Source organism: Bubalus bubalis, chromosome 6 (genome assembly GCF_019923935.1).
Source record: "Bubalus bubalis isolate 160015118507 breed Murrah chromosome 6, NDDB_SH_1, whole genome shotgun sequence".
NCBI classification, from domain to species: domain Eukaryota; kingdom Metazoa; phylum Chordata; class Mammalia; order Artiodactyla; family Bovidae; genus Bubalus; species Bubalus bubalis.
Window position 1 is genome coordinate 66,185,883 of NC_059162.1, and position 22,911 is coordinate 66,208,793.

The window sequence follows — 22,911 nt, forward strand, 5'->3', positions numbered from 1 at the left end:
GAAGCAAGGCTCAGGGACTTTCCAGGTGGCTGAGTGGTAAAGAATTCACCTGCCAAGAGAAGCCTCTGCAATGAGAAGCCCCTGCAATGAGAAGTCCACAGTGAAACTTGACAGTAGCCCCCACTCACCACAACTAGAGAAAAGCCCAAGCAGTAATGAAGATCCAGTGCAGCCAAAAATAGACAAATAAAATTATTCAAAAGAAACAAGGCTCAAAAGATATGTTGGAGACAGAATGTGAAAGCAAAGATATAAGTAGGGAAATCAGTTAGGAGGTTATTGCAAAATCTCAACAAGAGGTGATGATAGCTTGGAAAAAAAAAAAAAAAGTATTTCTGAAGGTGAGATCAGTTCAGTTCAGTTCCTCAGTCATGTCTGATGCTTTGCAACCCCATGGACTGCAGCATGCCAGGCTTCCCTGTCCATCACCAACTCCTGAAGTTTACTCTAACTCATGTCCATAGAATCAGTGATGCCATCCAACCATCTCATCCTCATCCTCTGTCATCCCCTTCTCTTCCTGCCCCCAATCTTTTCCAGCATCAGAGTCTCTTCAAATGAGTCAGTTCTTCACATCAGGTGGCCAAAGTATTGGAGTTTCAGCTTCAACATCAGTCCTTCCAATGAATATTCGGGAGTGATTTCCTTTAGGATGGACTGGTTAGATCTCCTTGAAGTCCAAAGGGCTCTCAAGAGTCTTCTCCAACACCACAGTTCAAAAGCATCAATTCTTCGGTGCTCAGCTTTCTTTATAGTACAACACTCACATCTGTACAAGACTACTGGAAAAACCATAGCTTTGACTAGACGGAACTTTGTTAGCAAAGTAATGTCTCTGCTTTTTAATATGCTGTCTAGGTTGGTCATCAGAGAAGGCAATGGCAACCCACTTCAGTACTCTTGCCTGGAAAATCCCATGGACGGAGGAGCCTGGAAGGCTGCAGTCTGTGGGGTCGCTAAGAGTCAGACACGACTGAGTGACTTCACTTTCACTTTTCACTTGCATGCATTGGAGAAGGAAATGGCAACCCACTCCAGTGTTCTTGCCTGGAGAATCCCAGGGATGGGGGAGCCTGGTGGGCTGCCGTCTATGGAGTCGCACAGAGTCGGACACAACTGAAGCAACTTAGCAGCAGCAGCAGCTGGTTGGTCATAACTTCTCTTTCAAGGAGCAAGCATCTTTTAATTTAATGGCTGCAGTGACCATCTGAAGTGATTTTGGAGCCCCCCAAAATAAAGTCTCTCACTGTTTCCACTGTTTTCCCATCTATTTTCCATGAAGTGATGGGACTGGATGCCATGATCTTAGTTTTCTGAATGTTGAGTTTTAAGCCAACTTTTTCACTCTCTTCTTTCACTTTCATCAAGAGGCTCTTTAGTTCTCCTTTGCTTTGCCATAGGGGTGGTGCCATCTGCATATCTGAGGTTATTGATATTTCTCCCAGCAATCTTGATTCCAGTGTGTTCTTCCTCCAGTCCAGCATTTCTCATGATCTACTCTGCATGTAAGTTAAATAAGCAGGGTGACAATATACAGCCTTGACATACTCGTTTCCCGATTTGGAACCCATTAAGATGAAGGGATGTAATTACTGATATGCTTGAAAGTGGAGTCATAGAGATAGTTGAAGGATTAAACACAGAGTAAGAAAATGACAAGCCAAAGATGATTTCAAGGATCTTAATCAAAGTTACTAGAAGCCTACTAGTCATCAGGAAGCAGTACCCCTTCTATGCATAAACATTGGTTTTGCCATGCAAATGAAATCTCAAGGTAAGGTCCTTGATTCCTAGTCCTTTGATTCCTAGTACTTTATTCCAACCAGATTGCCTACCCTAAACCTCTTCTATGTAGTAATGCTAATGCAACCACTGTTATGATCCTTTGAGGGGCATATCAAACTCTATGTCACCGAAGTGCAAAGTGCAAAAGTGAGAGCAAGAAATAAGCCTCAAAACATATGATGAAGACAGACTGTAAAAGAGCTAGAAAAGAAATTGAGCTACTTTGAAAAATCTCACTTGGTTGTCTTACAGCCCACTGCACTGCACACTACAGACATGCAAATGCACACATGTTCTTCTCATAATTAATCAGAAAACCCAGTGATTCACTCCTCAGCAAGAAAGGTCCTGGAAAACTTTTGTTAAACTGAACCCACTCATGCCACATCATTGCTGAAAAATTCACACTTGGGAGGAAGGAAAATTAAGAGTGTTCTTCATGAAACTATGAGCCAAGTGCACATGCTCAATATGCCCCCTACATCAGGAATCACAAGCTATTAATATCATGAAATGATACCAGCAAACTGAACAGGCTGCTTCTAGAACTCTCTGGGAGTCCTATGAGACATTTTACAGGTCAGAGCTTGGCAACAGCTTGGTACTAAGGGGAAATGATGGAGGGGCAGACTCTACTTTTGGAGCCTCTCAGTCACTCAGGAAACTCCAAATTATGGGAATAAGCTATTGCATATGCAAATTGTATTCAGTCTGAAATTTATTACTGTTGCTCCAACATCTTCTATTCAAAGGCAGCCAGATTATTTCCCATGGGCATATGACTCCCACCAAGTCCAGAAGAAACTGTGCCAATCTGAGAAGAATACATTGGATCCTTCAGAATTTGAAAGCAGAACTAACATTTTAGCGCTGAGGATAAATATGAGCATCCCAGCATCCTTTCCCCTGGGAACACATTGTACCTGGAGGTTAGATGAGCCCACAAATGTTTGTTTAATCTACAGAGTTTCTAAAACACTATAAACAGTACTCTGGGACCTACCAACATGAGAGCCTTGTTTCTGTTGATTTAAAGGGTATTTTTGGAACATTTGTTATGTACCAGGCATCTTGCTTTACTGGGGTTTCAGAGTTGCAGAACACAAGGAACAGGGTCCTTGCCCCTGAGATGCTCACAGCAATGGTACAAACAAGAAGAACATCAGATCCAGAAGAAAGCAGTCAGTGCTGTGACAATAGCATGGATAGGGTGGAGGAAGCATGGGTGTGAGTAATGGAGATGGGAAGGTGGGGACACCCGGTGCTGACATCTGAAGGAAGAAAGGCTCTTGGAGGTAGATGAAAGGGCTGTGCAAAGGCATGGCAGCAAAGCCCGCTCAAAGCTTAAAGTTGGGTCATATTAATACATCTCCCCTAGAGTTGTTACCACCTCTTGCTCACATGGCCTGTAGCCCATGAGGCTTTGAGCTGTCTATGGGGGTTCTGCTGGGCTAAGGTGAGATTTCTAGCAGAAGAGGAACCACTTAGGAGGGTGAGGACTCAGAGCAACTGCCAGAAAGCATAGAGCAGGCAGGGAAGGGCTAAGAGAAATGCAACATCTCCAGGAAACAGGAATGAGACACTTTGGGAGAGAGAGTATCATCAGTTCAGTTCAGTCGCTGAGTCATGTCTGACTCCTTGCGACCCCATGAATCACAGCACACCAGGTCTCCCTGTCCATCACCAACTCCTGGAGTTCACCCAAACTCATGTGCATCGAGTCAGTTATGCCATCCAGCCATCTCATCCTCTGTCGTCCCCTTCTCCTCCTGCCCCTAATCTCTCCCAGCATCAGGGTCTTTTCCAATGAGTCAACTCTTTGCCTGAGGTGGCCAAAGTACTGGAGTTTCAGCTTCAGCATCAGCCCTTCCAATGAACACCCAGGACTGGTCTCCTTTAGAATGGACTGGTTGGATCTCCTTGCAATCCAAGGGACTTGAAAGAGTCTTGTCCAGCACTACAGTTCAAAAGCATCAATTCTTTGGTGCTCGGCTTTCTTCACAGTCCAACTCTCACATCCATACATGACCACTGGAAAAACCATAGCCTTGAGAGTATCATAGATCCATCATTATGGAGAAATTATTCTACTCCTCATGCTACATAAGTCCTGGGAATATAAGGATCCATAAACTGTGTTCCAAGTGAAAAAAATTTTGAGATCTAATGGATGGACCAATTTTAGTAACATGTAAAATGGTGAACATGAGGGTATCTACTTCAGATGGTTATACAAAAACTGCAGAATATAAGACATATACATAGTATTTGGCATATTCTCTATTAATATTATCAAATGCAAGTATTACTCATGTTCATGAACAGTGTACAGGATGCAAGACAAAATGGCTCATTCTAATGGGGCAAAGACAAAAGAGTTTGGAGGCTCCAATAATGAGGGTGCTCACCACACAGACTATAACAGAGTCTACAAGACATTCAGAGAGGCCTGAGACAGAAGCAAAACTGGCCTGCTGTGTGTTGGCCTCAAGCAGAAATTCAAAACCGCTCTCTGTCCCCACCTCCCAACATCCATTTTCAAAGGAGAAATACTAATACAAATCAGTTAAGTTCAATAATGTTTATTAAATGAAAATAATAATAGTCATTACAATTAGTAGTAGTACTGTGTCCCAGATAAAGTGCTGAAATCTTGACAGATATTCATGTCAGTTAATCTTCACAGTTAGAACACAGGTGTGATAATGAGTCTCATTTTACACATGAGAGAGTTTCATCTTTGTAAGAGCCACACTCTTAACCTCTTCTCTGCTCTGGTACCACCTATTATAGATAACTGCTCCTTAAAAGTATCCTTGGATTAAAAGTCTCTTGCTCCTTGGAAGGAAAGCTATGACAAACCTAGACAGTATATTAAAAAGCAGAGATATCACTTTGCCAACAAAGAGCTGTATAGTCAACTGAAAAGTATTAGTCTAAACCTGTGGTTTTTCCAGTAGTCATGTACAGATGTGAGAGTTGGACCATAAAGAAGGTTGAGCACCAAAGAATTGATGCTTTTGAACTGTGGTGTTGGAGAAGATTCTTGAGAGTCCCTTGGACTGCAAAGAGATCAAACCAGTCAATCTTAAAGGAAATCAACTCTGGATATTCATCGGAAGGACTGATGCTGAAGCTGAAGGTACAATAATTTGGCTACTTGATGCGAAGAACTGACTCATTGGAAAAGACGCTGATATTAAGAAAGATTGAAGGCAGGAGGAGAAGGGGACAACAGAAAATGAGATGATTGGATGGCATCACTGATGATGAACATGAGTTTGAGCAAACTCCAGGTAATAGTCAAAGACAGAAAAGCCTGGTGTGCTGCAGTGGGGTCATATGAGGTTGCAAAGAGTTGGACATGACTTAGCGACTGAACACCACCAGCACCAAAAAAAGATATACAGGTGGCAAATAAAGCATATGAAAGAGGTTTCATATCATATGTTACCAGGGATATATAAATTAAAATATTGATGCAATATCACTACGCACCTATTAGAATGACCAACATCTGGAACAGTGACAACAACAAAGGCTGGTAAGGATGAAGAGCAACAGGAACTCTCGTGGGAATTGCTGGTGGGAATGCAAAATGGTATAGCCATTTTGGAAAATAGCTTGGAGGTTTCTTACTAAACTAAGTATAGTCTTACCATAGAATCTGATAATTGTGCTCCTTAGTCTTATTCAAAGGAGTTAAAACCTTATGTCCACACAAAAATCTGCACAAGGATATTTATAACAGCTTTATTCATATTAATAATTGCCAAATTCTTGAAGCAAACAATATGTCCTTCAGTAACTGAATGGATAAATAAACTGGTACATCCAGACAGTGATTCAGTACTAAAAAATAAGTTATCAGGTCATGAAAAGGCACGAAAAAACCTTAAATGTATATTGTTAAGTGAAAGAAGTTGATCGGAAAAGACTACCTAATTTATGATTTCAACCATATGACATCCTGGAAAATGCAAATCTGTGGAGACAGTAAAATGATCAGAGGCTGCAAAGGACTGGGGGTGTGGAAGGACCAACAGGTGGAACACAGGAATTTTTAAGGCAGGAAAATACTCTGCATGACATCATAATGATGGACACATCATTATCCATTTGTCAAAACCTACAGAAAGTACAATACCAATAGTAAATCCTATGTTAATTATGGACTTTGGGTGAATATGATGTGTAGGTTCATCAATTTTAACAAATCTACAATAACAGCAACAACCATTGTCGTGGGAGATACTGATAATGGAGGTTATGCACATGTGGGGGAAGGCAGTAGAGGGAACGCTTTGCATCTCCACTCAGTTTTATTGTGACCCTAAAACAGTTCTAAAATAAATGCAATGTGATCAATAAATCTGTTTTAGTTCAACTTTACCAATAGTTTTTAAAGGCAAAGTCAAATAATAAGTCACTTTTGTCTCCCAGAGGATGAAAGGTAAGGGGAAATGAGCACTCCCATCCATTCTTAGTGAAAGTGCATATCGATGCAACATGGGGCAAGATAATTAAGCAAGTCAAATCAAAAACCTTCGTAACTCCACACTTCTTGACCCAGTGATTTTATTTTTAAAAATTTATCCTAAGTCAATTATTATGCTTATGTACATAAATGCATATACAAGGATTTTAATAGTAGATATATGTGTGCTCAGTCGCTTCAAATGAGTCTGACTCTTTGCAATCCTATGGACTGTAGCCAACCAGGCTCCTCTGTCCACAGGATTCTCCAGGCAAAAAATACTGGAGGGGGTTGCCATGCCCTTCTCCAGGGGATTTTCCTGACCCAGGAAGCAAAATGTGTACATACATACACCTGCACAATAAAATACTACGAAATCCTTAAAATTGCTGCACTGGAAGAAAATAATTGAAATGTACACTGAAGCTATAAGTGGGGAAAATATTACTAAAAGATTAACAGTGCTGTGATTATGAGGGGTTTATTTTCTTCTTTGCATATATCTGTATTTCATAAATTTTCTACAATAAACATGTGCTGCTTTTGAATGAAAACATCCTCACTGTTTGACCCATTCTCACAAAAAAGAGTTAAAAGAATTCCTACCCTGTGTTAGGAAAGGAAAGTGAAGGCGCTCAGTCGTGTCCAACTCTTTGCGACCCCATGGACTGTAGCCTACCAGGCTCCTCCATCCATGAGATTTTCCAGGCAAGAATACTGGAGTGAGTTGCCCTTCCCTTCTCCAGGAGATCTTCCCGACCCAGGGATTGAACCCGGGTGTCCCACACTGTAGGCGGACGCTTTACCATCTGAGCCACCGGGGATGTCATTTGGTGGCTTCCTGACCCTGATGGCTCAGATGGTAAAGCGTCTGCCTACAGTGTGGGAGACCCGGGTTCAATCCCTGGGTCAGGAAGATCTCCTGGAGAAGGGAAGGGCAACCCACTCCAGTATTCTTGCCCGCCCCCCCAGAAAGGGGCTCAAAGAAATATCCTGTGTTAGGCACTTTGAATACACTGTCTCTGATCTTTACTATAACAAAGTAGCTATTACCTCTGTATTTTCAGTGAGGAAACTGAAGCACAAAGCAGTAGTAACTTTCACAAAGTCACTCAGATATACAATGATGGTTAAGCCATAGGGTGTCCAGATTAAACATTATTTCTGGGTGAGTCTGTAAATGTGGTTCAAGATGAGATTAGCATTTGGATTAATGGTCTCCATAAAACGGATTACCCTCACCCATGAGGGTAGACACCATCGAATCCCTTGAAGAGCTGAATAGAACAAAATGAGTTCCAAAGAATAGGAAGGAGAGGTAAGAAAGCCTTCTTCAGTGATCAATGCAAAGAAATAGAGGAAAACAATAGAATGGTAAAGACTAGAGATCTCTTCAAGAAAATTAGAGATACCAAGGGAACATTTCATGCAAAGACGGGCACAATAAAGGACAGAAATGGTATGGACATAAAAGAAGCAGAAGTTATTAAGAAGAAGTGGCAAGAATACACAGAAGAAGTGTGCAAAAAAGATCTTCATGACCCAGATAATCACAATGGTATGATCACTCACGTAGAACCAGGAATCCTTGAAAGTGAAGTCAAGTGGGCCTTAGGAAGCATCACTATGAACAAAGCTAGTGGAGGTGATGGAATTCCAGTTGAGCTATTTCAAACCCTGAAAGATGATGCTGTGAAAGTGCTGCACTCAATATGCCAGCAAATTTGAAAACCTCAGCAATGGCCACGGAATTGGAAAAGGTCAGTTTTCATTCCAATCCCAAAGAAAGGCAATGCCAAAGAATGCTCAAAGTTCCGCACAATTGCACTCATCTCACATGTTAGCAAAGTAATGCTCAAAATTCTCCAAGCCAGGCTTTAACAGTATGTGAACCATGAACTTCCAGATGTTTAAGCTGGATTTAGAAAAGGCAGAGGAACCAGAGATCAAATTGCCAACATTCGTTGGATCATCAAAGCAGCAAGAGAGTTCCAGAAAAACATCTATTTCTGCTTTATTGACTATGCCAAAGCCTTTGACTGTGTGGATCACAATAAACTGGAAAATTCTTAAAGAGATAGGAATACCAGACCACATGACCTGCCTCCTGAGAAATCCGTATGCAGGTTAAGAAACAACAGTTAGAACTGGACATAGAACAACAGACTGGCTCCAAATTTTGGGGAAGGAGTACGTCAAAGCTGTATATTGTCACCCTGCTTATTTAACTTATATGCAGAGTACATAATGAGAAATGCCAGGCTGGATGAAGCATAAGCTGGAATCAAGATTGCTGGGATAAATATCAATTACTTCAGATATGCAGATGATACCACCCTTGTGACAGAAATTGAAGAAGGACTGAAGAGCCTCTTGATGAAAGTGAAAGAGGAGAGTGAAAAAGTTGGCTTAAAATTCAACATTCAGAACACTAAAATCATGGCATCTGGTCCCATCACTTCATGGGAAATAGATGGGAAAACAATGGAAACAGTGAGAGACTTTATTTTGGGGGGCTCCAAAATCACTGCAGATGGTGACTGCAGCCATGAAATTAAAAGACGCTTGCTCCTTGGAAGAAAAGTTATGACCAACCAAGACAGCATATTAAAAAGCAGAGACATTACTTTGCCAACAGAGGTCCATCTAGTTAAAGCTATGGTTTTTCCTGTAGTCATGTATGGATGTGAGAGTTGGACTGTAAAGAAAGCTAAGTGGTGAAGAATTGATGTTTTTGAACTGTGGTGTTAGATAAGACTCTTGAATGTCCTTTGGACCGCAAGGAGATGCAACCAGTCCATCCTAATGGAAATCAGTCCTGAATAATTCACTGGAAGGACTGATGCTGAAGCTGAAGCTTCGATTCAAAGAACTGACTCATTTGAAAAGACCCTGATGCTGGGAAAGACTGAAGGCAGAAAGAGAAGGGGACAACAGAGGATGAGATGGTTGGATGGCATCACCAACTCATAGGACATAAGTTTGAGTAGGCTCTGGGAGTTAGTGATGGACAGGGAAGCCTGCCATGCTACAGTCCATGGGGTCGCAAAGAGTCTGACATAACTGAGTGACTGAACTAAACTGAACTGATAAAATGGATTGCCCTCTCCCATGAGGGTAGATACAATCCAATCCCTTGCAGAGCTGAACAGAACAAAATGAGGAGGAAAGAAAGATTTGCCCCCTTCCTGCCTGCCTTCTTAAACTGGGACATCTGTCTTCCCCTTCCCTTGGACTGAGATTTTCACCACTGACTCCCCTCATTCTCAGTCCTTTGGACTCAGACTGGAATTATACCTCCAGCTCTCCTGGGCCTCCAGCTTGCAGATGGCAGATCATGAGCCAATTCATGGTAATTAATCTCATAGGTGGATGATAGATAGACAGAAAGACAGACAGACAGATTGTACTAGTTCTGTTTCTCAGGAGAACCTGACTAATACAAACACTAAGCAGCAAAGCAAGATTTCAGCCCAGGACTGCTAGATTTCAGTCATTGCTCTTCTCACTACATCCAGCTGCCTTTAAGATTACTGCATCTGTGACCAGCCAACAACACTTGTCTACAGAAGTGAAAGCACTGGCTCCTAACCACTATTGGTTACACTCCTAACAATAGTTGCTGAAGCAAGGTAATAAAATAATAAATTTTTAGAAATATTCATATGAAAAATAGGCTTCTATGAATGGACCATTATGGAGTCACTATAAGCTGCACAGAATCAAGAGTTAGATGAGGTTTCTTCCTCTGAAAACTTCATTAACACAATCATTCAGAGACAGAAAAAATCCATCAAAATCCCATGATGTTAACTGTAATTTGGTACACTTGAGTGGAGAAAGAATCTATATGCTTCGGTTCTTCAAAAATGCTGATATAACGACAAGCTTTCTACCCACTGCTTCACAGTCTTGTTTCCCACCTACACTTATAAGCATGAAAGTACCACAAGTCACAAAGTTGCTATTTTTTAAAACTTCCTTGGTGCATAAGACCAGTGGTCTGTCCTGGAAGGCTTCAGCTGACAGTGATACCCTGTTATACTCTACAGATTGTCCTTCACATTACCAGTCTCATAAGCTTTGGGACCCAAATCATTGGCCTCCCTCAATAACCTTATTAGGGCCTCTCTGCTATATTCATATATTCAATTTTGAAATAATGACTTTTACAATTTATCATTGAATGAGCAGCATTATCCCTAAATAATTTTTTTCCAAGCTATATATAAAGGGTTTCTTTTTGTTCAGTGTCAACAGTACTGGAGAAAAAAGTCTATATATTATGTTAACTATTACTTCAAACTTCAACCTTAGCTTTAATCTTCCTGGAGTCATCAACCAAAAGAAATTATCATTATAATATACCCTGCCAGGCACATCTATGTTGCTTCTTAAACTGCTTACAGCAAATGGCATAAGATACATTATCTAGTCAACTTTATATTGGAATTCTAAAACTCATTAGAGAAAAATTTATAAATGGGAAAGAAGAGCAAAAAAACAAGTATTCTTTATGAATTTACCAAAAATCATTCATGTTGTTCCAAATCTTTATAAAAACCTTTCTCAAAAATGTCTACCAAATCGAACTGTAAAAGACTCTGACTTTGTTTTTTTTAATTAATTTATTTATTTTACTTTACAATATTGTATTGGTTTTGCCATACATTGACTTGAATCCACCATGAGTATACATGTGTTCCCCATCCTGAACACCCCTCCCACCTCCCTCCCCATACCATCCCTCTGGGTCATCCCAGTGCAACAGCCCCAAGCACCCTGTATCATACATTAAACCTGGACTGATTCATTTCACATATGATATTATACATGTTTCAATGCCATTCTCCCATATCATCCTGCCCTCGCCCTCTTCCACAGAGTCCAAAAGACTGTTCTATACATCTGTGTCTTTTTTGCTGTCTCGCATACAGGGTTATCATTACCTTCTACCTGTGGCGGATTCATTTTGATATTTGGCAAATCTAATACAGTTATGTAAAGTTTAAAAATAAAATAAAATTAAAAAAAAAAAAAATAAAAAAATAAACTCCTTATATATGCGTTAGTATACTGTATTGGTGTTTTCATTTCTGCTTACTTCACTCTTTATAATAGGCTCCAGTTTCATCCACCTCATTAGAACTGATTCAAATGTATTCTTTTTAATGGCTGAGTAATATTCCATTGTGTATTTTTACCACAGCTTTCTTATCCATTCATTTGCTGATGGATATCTAGGTTGCTTCCATATCCTGGCTATTATAAACAGTGCTGCAATGAACATTGGGGTACATGTGTCTCTTTCGATTCTGGTGTCCTCAGTGTGTATGCCCAGCAGTGGGATTGCTGGGTCATATGGCAGTTTTAGTTTCAGATTTTTAAGGAATCTCCACACTGTTCTCCATAGTGGCTGTATTAGTTTGCATTCCCACCAACGGTATAAGAGGGTTCCCTTTTATCCACACCCTCTCCAGCATTTATTGCTTGTAGACTTTTGGATAGCAGCCATTCTGACTGCCATGAAATGGTACCTCATTGTGGTTTTGATTTGCATTTCTCTGATGAGGAGTGATGTTGAGCATCTTTTCCTGTGTTTGTTAGCCATCGGTATGTCTTCATTGGAGAAATATCTGTTTAGTTCTTTGGCCCACTTTTTGACTGGGTCATTTATTTTTCTGGAATTGAGCTGCAGGAGTTGCTTATATCTTTTTGAGATTAATTCTTTGTCCATTGCTTCGTTTGCTATTATTTTCTCCCATTCTGAATGCAGTCTTTTCACCTGGCTTATAGTTTCCTTTGTTGTGCAGAAAATTTTAATTAGGTCCCATTTGTTTATTTTTGCTTTTATTTCCAATATTCTGGGAGGTGGGTCATAGAGGATCCTGCTGTGGTTTATGTCAGAGAGTGTTTTGCCTATGTTTTCCTCTAGGAGTTTAATTGTTTCTGGTCTTACATTTAGCTCTTTAATCCGTTTTGAGTTTATCTTTGTGTATGGTGTTAGAAAGTGTTCTAGTTTCATCCTTTTACAAGTGGTTGACCAGTTTTCCCAACATCACTTGTTAAAGAGATTATCTTTTCTCCATTGTATATTCTTGCCTCTTTTGTCAAAGATAAGGTGTCCATAGGTGCATGGATTTATCTCTGGGCTTTCTATTTTGTTCCATTGATCTATATTTCTGTCTTTGTGCCAGTATACGGTCTTGATGACGGTGGCTTTGTAGTAGAGACTGAAGTCAGGCAGGTTGATTCCTCCAGTTCCATTCTTCTTTCTCAAGATTGCTTTGGCTATTTGAGGTTTTCTGTATTTCCATACAAATTGTGAAATTATGTTTTATAGCTCTCTGAAAAATACCATTGGTAGCTTGATAGGGATTGCATTGAATCTATAGATTGTTTTGGGTAGTACACTCATTTTCACTATATTGATTCTTCCGATCCATGAACACGGTATATTTCTCCATCTATTTGTGACCTCTTTGATTTCTTTCACCAGTGTTTTATAGTTTATATATATATATGGAGAAGGCAATGGCACCCCACTCCAGTACTCTTGCCTGGAAAATCCCATGGACAGAGGAGCCTGGTGGGCTGCAGTCCATGGGGTCGCTAAGAGTTGGACACGACTGAGTGACTTCACTTTCACTTTTCACTTCCATGCATTGGAGAAGGAAATGGCAACCCACTCCAGTGTTCTTGCCTGGAGAATCCCAGGGACAGGGGAGCCTGGTGGGCTGCCGTCTATGGGGTCTCACAGAGTTGGACACGACTGAAGTGACTTAGCAGCAGCATATATAGGTATTTTGTTTCTTTAAGTAGATATAATCCTAAGTATTTTATTCTTTTTGGTGCAATGGTAAATGGAATTGTTATCTTAATTTCTCTTTCTGTTTTCTCATTGTTAGTGTATAGGAATCCAAGGGATTTCTGTGTATTAATTTTATATCCTGCAACTTTACTATATTCATTGATTAGCTCTAGTAATTTTCTGGTAGAGTCTTTAGGGTTTTCTGTATAGAGGATCATGTCATCTGCAAACAGTGAGAGTTTTACTTCCTCTTTTCCAATCTGGATTCCTTTTACTTCTTTTTCTGCTCTGATTGCTACGGCCAAAACTTCCAAAACTATGTTGAATAGTAGTGGTGAGAGTGGGCACCCTTGTCTTGTTCCTGACTTTAGGGGAAATGATTTCAATTTTTCACCATTGAGGATAATGTTTGCTGAAGGTTTGTCATATATAGCTTTTATTATGTTGAGATGTGTTCCTTCTATTTCTGCTTTCTGGAGGGTTTTTATCATAAATGGATGTTGAATTTTGTCAAAGGCTTTCTCTGCATCTATTGAGATAATCATATGGCTTTTATTTTTCAATTTGTTAATGTGGTGTATTACATTGATTGATTTGTGAATATTGAAGAATCCTTCCATCCCTGGGATAAAGCCCACTTGGTCATGATGTATGATCTTTTTAATATGTTGTTGGATTCTGTTTACTAGAATTTTGTTAAGGATTTTTGCATCTATGTCCATCAGTGATATTGGCCTGTAGTTTTCTTTTTTTGTGGCATCTTTGTCAGGTTTTGGTATTAGGGTGATGGTCGCCTCATAGAATGAGTTTGGAAGTTTACCTTCCTCTGCAATTTTCTGGAAGTAAATTTTGAGTAGGATAGGTGTTGCTGCTGCTGCTGCTAAGTCGCTTCAGTCGTGTCTGACTCTGTGCGACCCCATAGACGGCAGCCCACCAGGCTCCGCTGTCCCTGGGATTCTCCAGGCAAGAACAATGGAGTGGGTTGCCGTTTCCTTCTCCAATGCATGAAAGTGAAAAGTGAAAGTGAAATCGCTCAGTCGTGTCTGACTCTTAGCGACCCCATGGACTGCAGCCTACCAGGCTCCTCTGTCCATGGGATTTTCCAGGCAAGAGTACTGGAGTGGGGTGCCATTGCCTTCTCCAAGGATAGGTGTTAGTTCTTCTCTAAATTTTTGGTAGAATTCAGCTATGAAGCCATCTGGTCCTGGGCTTTTGTTTGTTGGAAGATTTCTGATTACAGTTTCAATTTCTATGCTTGTGATGGGTCTGTTAAGATTTTCTATTTCTTCCTGGTTCAATTTTGGAAAGTTGTACTTTTCTAAGAATTTGTCCATTTCTACCAATTTGTCCATTTTATTTGCATATAGTTGCTGATAATAGTCTCTTATGATCCTTTGTATTTCTGTGTTGTCCGTTGTGATCTCTCCATTTTCATTTATAATTTTGTTGATTTGATTTTTCTCCCTTTGTTTCTTGATGAGTCTGGCTAATGGTTTGTCAATTTTATTTATCTTCTCAAAGAACCAGCTTTTGGTTTTGTTGATTTTTGCTATGGTCTCTTTTGTTTCTTTTGCATTTATTTCTGCCCTAATTTTTAAGATTTCTTTCCTTCTACTAACCCTGGGGTTCATAATTTCTTCCTTTTCAAGTTGCTTTAGGTGTAGAGTTAGGTTATTTATTTGACTTTTTTCTTGTTTCTTGAGGTAAGCCTGTATTGCTATAAACATTCCCCTTAGTACTGCTTTTACAGTGTCCCATAGGTTTTGGGTTGTTGTGTTTTCACTTTCATTTGTTTCTATGCATATTTTGATTTCTTTTTTTATTTCTTCTGTGATTTGTTGGTTATTCAGCAGCGTGTTGTTCAGCCTCCATATGTTGGGATTTTTAATAGTTTTTCTCCTGTAATTGACATCTAATCTTACTGCATTGTGGTCAGAAAAGATGTTTGGAATGATTTCAATTTTTTTGAATGTACCAAGGCTAGATTGATGGCCCAGGATGTGATCTATCCTGGAGAAAGTTCTGTGTGCACTTGAGAAAAAGGTGAAATTCATTGTTTGGGGGTGAAATGTCCCTGACAGAATGTGGTCCACTGGAGAAGTGAATGGCAAACCACTTCAGTATTCTTATCTTGAGAACCCCATGAACAGTATGAAAAGACAAAATGATAGGATACTGAAAGAGGAACTTCCCAGGTCGGTAGGTGCCCAATATGCTACTGGAGATCAGTGGAGAAATAACTCCAGAAAGAATGAAGGGATGGAGCCAAAGCAAAAACAATACCCGGTTGTGGATATGACTGGTTATAGAAACAAGGTCCGATGCTGTAAAGAGCAATATTGCATAGGAACCTGGAATGTTAGGTCCATGAATCAAGGCAAATTGGAAGCAGTCAAACAGGAGATGTCAAGCGTGAACATTGACATTCTAGGAATCAGCGAACTAAATTGGACTGGAATGGGTGAACTCAGAACACCATTCTATCTACTACTGTGGGCAGGAATCCCTTAGAAGAAATGGAGTAGCCATCATGGTCAACAAAAGAGTCTGAAATGTAGTCCTTGGATGCAATCTCAAAAATGACAGAATGATCTCTGTTTGTTTCCAAGGCAAACCATTCAATATCCCAGTAATCCAAGTCTATGCCCCAGCCAGTAATGCTGAAGAAGCTGAAGTTGAACAGTTCTATGAAGACCTATAAGACCTTTTAGAACTAATACCCCAAACAGATGTCCTTTTCATTATAGGGGACTGGAATGCAAAAGTAGGAAGTCAAGAAACACCTGGAGTAACAGGCAAATTTGGCCTTGGAGTATGGAATGAAGCAGGAAAAGGCCAATAGAGTTTTGCCAAAAGAATGCACTGGTCATAGCAAACACCCTCTTCCAACAACACAAGAGAAGACTCTACACATGGACATCACCAGACAGTCAACACCGAAATCAGATTGATTATATTCTTTGCAGCCAAAGATGGAGAAGCTCTATACAGTCAACAAAAACAAGACTGGGAGCTGACTGTGGCTCAGATCATGAACTCCTTATTGCCAAATTCAGACTTAAATTGAAGAAAGTAGGGGAAACCACTAGACCATTCAGGTATGACATAAATCAAATTCCTTATGACTATACAGTGGAAGTGAGAAATAGATTTAAGGGACTAGATCTGATAGAGTGCCTGATGAACTATGGAATGAGGTTTGTGACACTGTACAGGAGACAGGGATTAAGACCATCCCCATGGAAAAGAAATGCAAAAAAGCAAAATGGCTGTCTGAGGAGGCCTTACACATAGCTGTGAAAAGAAGAGAAGCGAAAGGCAAAGGAGAGAAGGAAAGATATAAGCAGAGTTTGAATGCAGAGTTTCAAAGAATAGCAAGGAGAGATAAGAAAGCCTTCCTCAGTGATCAATGCAAAGAAATAGAGGAAAACAACAGAATGGGAAAGACTAGAGATCTCTTCAAGAAAATTAGAGATACAAAGGGAACATTTCATGGAAAGATGGGCACAATAAAGGACATAAATGGTATGGACCTAACAGAAGCAGAAGATATTAAGAAGAGGTGGCAAGAATACACAGAAGAATTGTACAAAAAAGATCTTCACAACCAAGATAATCATGATGATGTGATCACTCACCTAGAGCCAAATATCCTGGAATGTGAAGTCAAGTGGGCCTTAGAAAGCATCACTATGAACAAAGCTAGTGGAAGTGATGAAATTCCAGTTGAGCTATTTCAAATCCTGGAAGATGATGCTGTGAAAGTGCTGCACTCAATATGCCAGCAAATTTGGAAAACTCAGCAGTGGCCAGAGGACTGGAAAATGTCAATTTTTATTCCAATCCCAAAGAAAGGCAATGCCAAAGAATGCTCAAACTACCGCACAATTGCACTCATCTCACACACTAGTAAAGTAATGCTCAAAATTCTCCAAGCCAGGCTTCAGCAATATGTGAACCATGAACTTCCAGATGTTCAAGCTGGTTTTAGAAAAGGCAGAGGAACCAGAGATCAAATTGCCAACATCCACTGGATCATGGAAAAAGCAAGAGAGTTCCAGAAAAACATCTAGTGCTGTTTTATTGACTATGCCAAAGCCTTTGCCTGTGTGGATCACAATAAACTGTGGAAAATTCTGAAAGAGATGGGAATACCAGACCACCTGATCTGCCTCTTGAGAAACCTATATGCAGGTCAGGAAGCAACAGTTAGAACTGGACTTGGAACAACAGACTGTTTCCAAATAGGAAAAGAAGTATGTCAAGGCTGTATATTGTCACCCTGCTTATTTAACTCATATGCAGAGTACATCATGAGAAACGCTGGGCTGGAAGAAGCACAAGCTGGAATCAAGATTGCCAGGAGAAATATCAGTAATCTCAGATATGCAGATGACACCACCCTTATGGCAGAAAGTGAAGAGGAACTAAAAAGCCTCTTGTTGAAAGTTAAAGTGGAGAGTGAAAAAGTTGGCTTAAAGCTCAACATTCAGAAAATGAAGATCATGGCATCTGGTCCCATCACTTCATAGGAAATAGATGGGGAAACAGTGGAAACAGTGTCAGACTTTATTTTTGGGGGGCTCCAAAATCACTGTAGATGGTGATTGCAGCCATGAAATTAAAAGACGCTTACTTCTTGGAAGGAAAGTTATGACCAACCTAGATAGCATATTCAAAAGCAGAGACATTACTTTACCAACAAAGGTCCGTCTCATCAAGGCCATGGTTTTTCCAGTGTTCGTGTATGGATGTGAGAGTTGGACTGTGAAGAAAGCTGAGCGCTGAAGAATTGATGCTTTTGAACTGTGGTGTTGGAGAAGACTCTTGAGAGTCCCTTGGACTGCAGGGAAATCCAACCAGTCCATTCTAAAGGAGATCAGTCCTGGGTGTTCGTTGGAAGTACTGATGCTAAAGCTGATACTCCAATACTTTGGCCACCTCATGTGAAGAGATGACTCATTGGAAAAGACCCTGATGCTGGGAGGGATTGGGGGCAGGAGGAGAAGGGGATGACAGAGGATGAGATGGCTGGATGGCATCACCAACTCAATAGACATGAGTTTGGGTGATCTCTGGGAATTGTTGATGGACAGGGAGGCCTGGTGTGCTGCGATTCATGGGGTGCTGCGATTCATGGGGTCGCAAAGAGTCAGACACGACTGAGCGACTGAACTGAACTGAACTGATGATCCCATTGCCATTTATTGTTTTGGGCTCAAGTTTATACACCCTGTCTGTGTTTCCTGTCTAGAGAAGATTCTTTAGCATTCGTTGGAGAGCTGGTTTGGTGGTGCTGAATTCTCTCAGCTTTTGCTCGTCTGTAAAGCTTTTGATTTCTCCTTCATATTTGAATGAGATCCTTGCTGAGTACAGTAATCTGGGCTGTAGGTTATTTTCTTTCATCACTTTAAGTATGTCCTGCCATTCCCTTCTGGCCTGAGGAGTTTCTACTGAAAGATCAGCTGTTATCCTTATGGGAATCCCCTTGTGTGTTATTTGTTGTTTTTCCCTTGATGCTTTTAGTATTTGTTCTGTGTTTGATCTTTGTTAATTTGATTAATATATGTCTTGGCGTGTTTCACCTTAGGTTTATCCTGTTTGGGACTCTGGGTTTCTTGGACTTGAGTGATTATTTCCTTCCCCATTTTAGGGAAGTTTTCAACTATTATCTCCTCAAGTATTTTCTCATGGTATTCCTTTTTGTCTTCTTCTTCTGGGACTCCTATAATTCGAATGTTGGGGCATTTAACATTGTCCCAGAGGTCTCTGAGGTTGTCCTCATTTCTTTTAATTCTTTTTTCTTTTTTTCTCTCTGTTTCATTTATTTCTACCATTCTATCTCCTGCCTCACTTATCCTATCTTCTGCCTCCATTATTCCACTGTTAGTTCCCTCCAGAGTGTTTTTGATCTCAGTTATTGCAGTATTCATTATTGATTGACTCTTTTTTATTTCTTCTAGGTCCTTGTTAAACCTTTCTTGCATCTACCTTCTCGATCTTTGTCTCCAGGCTATTTATCTGTAACTCCACTTTGTTTTCAAGATTTTGGATCATTTTCACTATCATTATTTGGAATTCTTTATCGGGTAGATTCCCTATCTCTTCCTCTTTTGTTTGGTTTGGTGGGCATTTATCCTGTTCCTTTACCTGCTGGGTATTCCTCTGCCTTTTCATCTTGTTTATTTTGCTGTGTTTGGGGTGGACATTCTGTATTCTGGCAGTGGGTGGTTCTTTTTTATTGTGGAGGTTCCTCACTGTAGGCAAGGCTGGACGGGTGGCTTGTCAAGGTTTTCTGGTTAGGGAAGCTTGTGTCTGTGTTCTGGTGGGTGGAGCTGTATTTCTTCTTTCTGGAGTGTAATGAAGTGTCCAGTAATAAGTTATGAGATGTCAATGGGTTTGGTGTGACTTTGGTCAGCCTGTATATTGAGGCTCAGGGTTATGTTCCTGTGTTGCTGGAGAATTTGCGTGGTATGTCTTGCTCTGGAGCTTGTTGGCCCTTGGGTAGTGCTTGGTTTCAGTGTAGGTATGGAGGCATTTGATGAGCTCCTTTCTATTAATGTTCCCTGGATTCAGGAGTTCTCTTGTGTTCAGAATTTGGACTTAAGCCTCCTGCCTCTGGTTTTCAGTCTTATTCTTACAGTAGCATCAAGACTTCTCCATCTATACAGCACTGATGATAAAACATCTAAGTTAATGATGAAAAGTTTCTCCACAGTGAGGGACACTCGGAGAGGTACACAGAGTTACATGGAGAAGAGAAGAGGGAGGAGGGAGATAGAGGTGACCAGGAGGAGAAGAGGGGGAATCAAAAGGGGCGAGAGCAAGCTAGCCAGTAATCCCTTCCCTATGTGCTCTCCACAGTCTGGATCCCTCAGAGATGTTTATGGAGTTACACGGAGAAGAGAAGAGGAAGGAAGGAGACAGAGGTGGCCAGGAAGATAAAAGGGAGAATCAAAAGGAGAGAGACAGATCCAGCCAGTAATCAGTTCCCTAAGTGTTCTCCACAGCCCGGAACACACAAAGAGATTCACTGAGTTGGGTAGAGAAGAAAATGGGGAGGGGGGAGATAGAGGTGACCTGGTGGAGAAAAAGGAAATTCAAAAGGGGCAGAGAGCAATCAGGCCAGTGATCTCGCTCCCAAGTAAAAATGGGTATTGAAGATTGGGTTCTTAAAGGTACAAAGTTGAAAACAAATACCAAAAAGCAAAGATTAAAAATCTTGAGTAGAGGTTAGATTCTCAAAAATACAATATTAAGGGGGAAAAAAAAAACCCACAAAGTCACAGAAATTATAAAATATATATATACAAAGTTTGCTTTAAAAATAGGGTCTTTCCTTCTTTTTTTCTTTTTTTACAAGGTAATAGTAGGTTATAAAAATGAAAAAGGAGTAATGGGGACTTAAAAATAAAATAAAATAATTATTTTTAATTTAAAAAATGATAATAGTAAACATAAATCTAAGAATTTCTCTGGAGCTGTTGTGGACAGTGTGGGGTCTGTTCATTTTCAGATAGTTCCTTGTTCTGGCTTGTACTTCTCATGGTCTATAGGCCCCTTCCTATGCAGTCAGTGCTACCTACAGGGTTTTAATCTATTGCACCTGTCACCTCCAAACCAGTTCCCTCTGCTTATTTTAGCTTCTGTTTGCTTGTCTCTTCACTGTCTAATTTCTGCCCTGACACAAGGGGAGCAGTGGTGGTCATTTTTTTTAGGCTCGCTTGTTCAGTAGTGCTTTGGGGAGGGAGGAACACTGCAAACAAATATCACTGGCATGTGTTCAAAGTGATTCAGCCACACTGGGTTTGCCCCCGTTCACGGCATGTGTGCTTTCCCAGTCTACACTGCTCAGATTCTAGGTTGCTTTGCCAGGAACTGTCTGATGCGGGCCCTGGTTTGCATGCACTTCCCAGGTCTAATCTTAGCCACTCAGGTTCAGGTTCTCGGGTACTTTATAAAGGCGCAGATTTGGTTGGGCCTGCGTTTTGCGCCCATCCCAGGTCCAAGCAGCTCAGGTGACCAGGTCCTTGGCGCGCATAGTCGCCCCCAGTTGAAGGCTGCGACTTATCCCCTCCCCTGTCCCAGCTGCTCAGTTTTCTGGGTGTACAATGGGCACGTCTTCTCAGGTGTGCTGTGTCTCTTCTGGGAAGCTGATCTCTGGCTGCGACCCTCCCGGCGGATGTTGACCATCCAGAATCCCAAGAAGTCTTGGTTAGCAACGAAGTCTGCTTGGAGTTTGGTATAGGATGCCTCTCTGGGGCCTCGATTGCCCCCTTCCGGCTCTGGCTGCCCTCGCCTGCCTGTCTCTGGTGGAGGATGGGCCGGTCCTTAGCCAGCTAGCTCTGCTCAGTCCTTTGTTCTGTGAGCGTGCCTGGCGGTGGTGATAGCTATCCCACAATCTGGGTTGCTATCTCAAGCTAGGTCCCTCAGATTGCCCTCAGGGCATTCAGGCCTTATCCTTATCCTAAGCAATGCGGCCCACTCCTCCCCCGCTTGCTAGTGGGGAATGGGAGCCTCTGGGCTGTTGCACCGCTGGGAGTTGCTGTTAAGCACGTAATCTGTGGGTTTTAATTATTTATTTATTTTTCCTCCCAGTTATTTTGCCCTCTGAGATTCCAAGGCTTGCCACAGACCTGCCAGAGAGAGTGTTTCCTGGTGTTTGGAAACTTCTTCCTTTTTTAAGACTCCCTTCCTGGGACGGATCTCCATCCCTACCTCTTTTGTCTCTCTTTTTATCTTTTATATTTTGTCCTACCTCCTTTCAAAGACAATGGGCTGCTTTTCTGGGTGCCTGATGTCCTCTGCTAGCATTCAGAAGTTGTTCTGTGGAATTTGCTTGGCGTTTAAATGTTCTTTTGATGAATTTGTGGGGGAGAAAGTGGTCTCCCCATCCTATTCCTCCGCCAGCTTAGGACCACCTCCAAGACTCTGACTTTGAAACAGACATCTTTTCTCTCATTCTAGCTTTATGCAAAGAGAGAAACGGATGAATTAGAATGTAAGAATACCTATGAACTATACTTTCTTGTTGTTGTTTAGTCGCTAAGTCATGTCCGACTCTTCTGTGACTCCATAGACTGTAGCCCACCAGGCTCCTCTGCCCATGGGATTTCCCAGGCAAGAATACTGGAGTGGGTTGCCATTTCCTTCTCCACATTGCTAGGTGAATTCTTTAATCAATGCTTTAAGGTGTGCCAGTGGTAAAGAATTCTCCTGTCATTGCAGGAGATGCAGGTTCCAACCCTGGGTCAGGAAGATCCCCTGGAAAAAGAAATGGCAACCCACTCCAGTATTCTTGCCTGGAAAATTCCCTGGACAGAGGGGCCTGGTGGGCTACAATCCATGGGGTCACAAAGAGTAGGACATGACTGAGCATGAAAGCCCATGCCCATAGAGCATGCAGTTTACTGATTTACCTTGAGTTTAGAAAATGCTACATAGTAAGGAGTATAATTGTGTCCCATTTATTGTGGATTAGATATGGTTTTAAAAAAATAGTCATCTGATACTGGAAACTAGGTCCACTGTCAGGAGTCTAACATTCTCTTTACTGTAAAATAAGTAAAATTCATTATTTCAATTTTCATCTTCCCTTTATCATAATAGCAATCTATATTCAGCCATATTGCCTATACTAGTTCTACTTGCTTTTTCTTGGATCCCAGCCCATAGGAGTTAACTGGGTTCCCCTCAAAAAGAGGATATTCTAACAATTAAACAAATATCTCACCTCTGTAGAAACTCTTTTTTTTAAAGTTATACTCAGTAATATTGCATTAACTTTGTATGGTGACTAATGGTACGACATGGTGGTGGTCATTTTGCAATGTATACA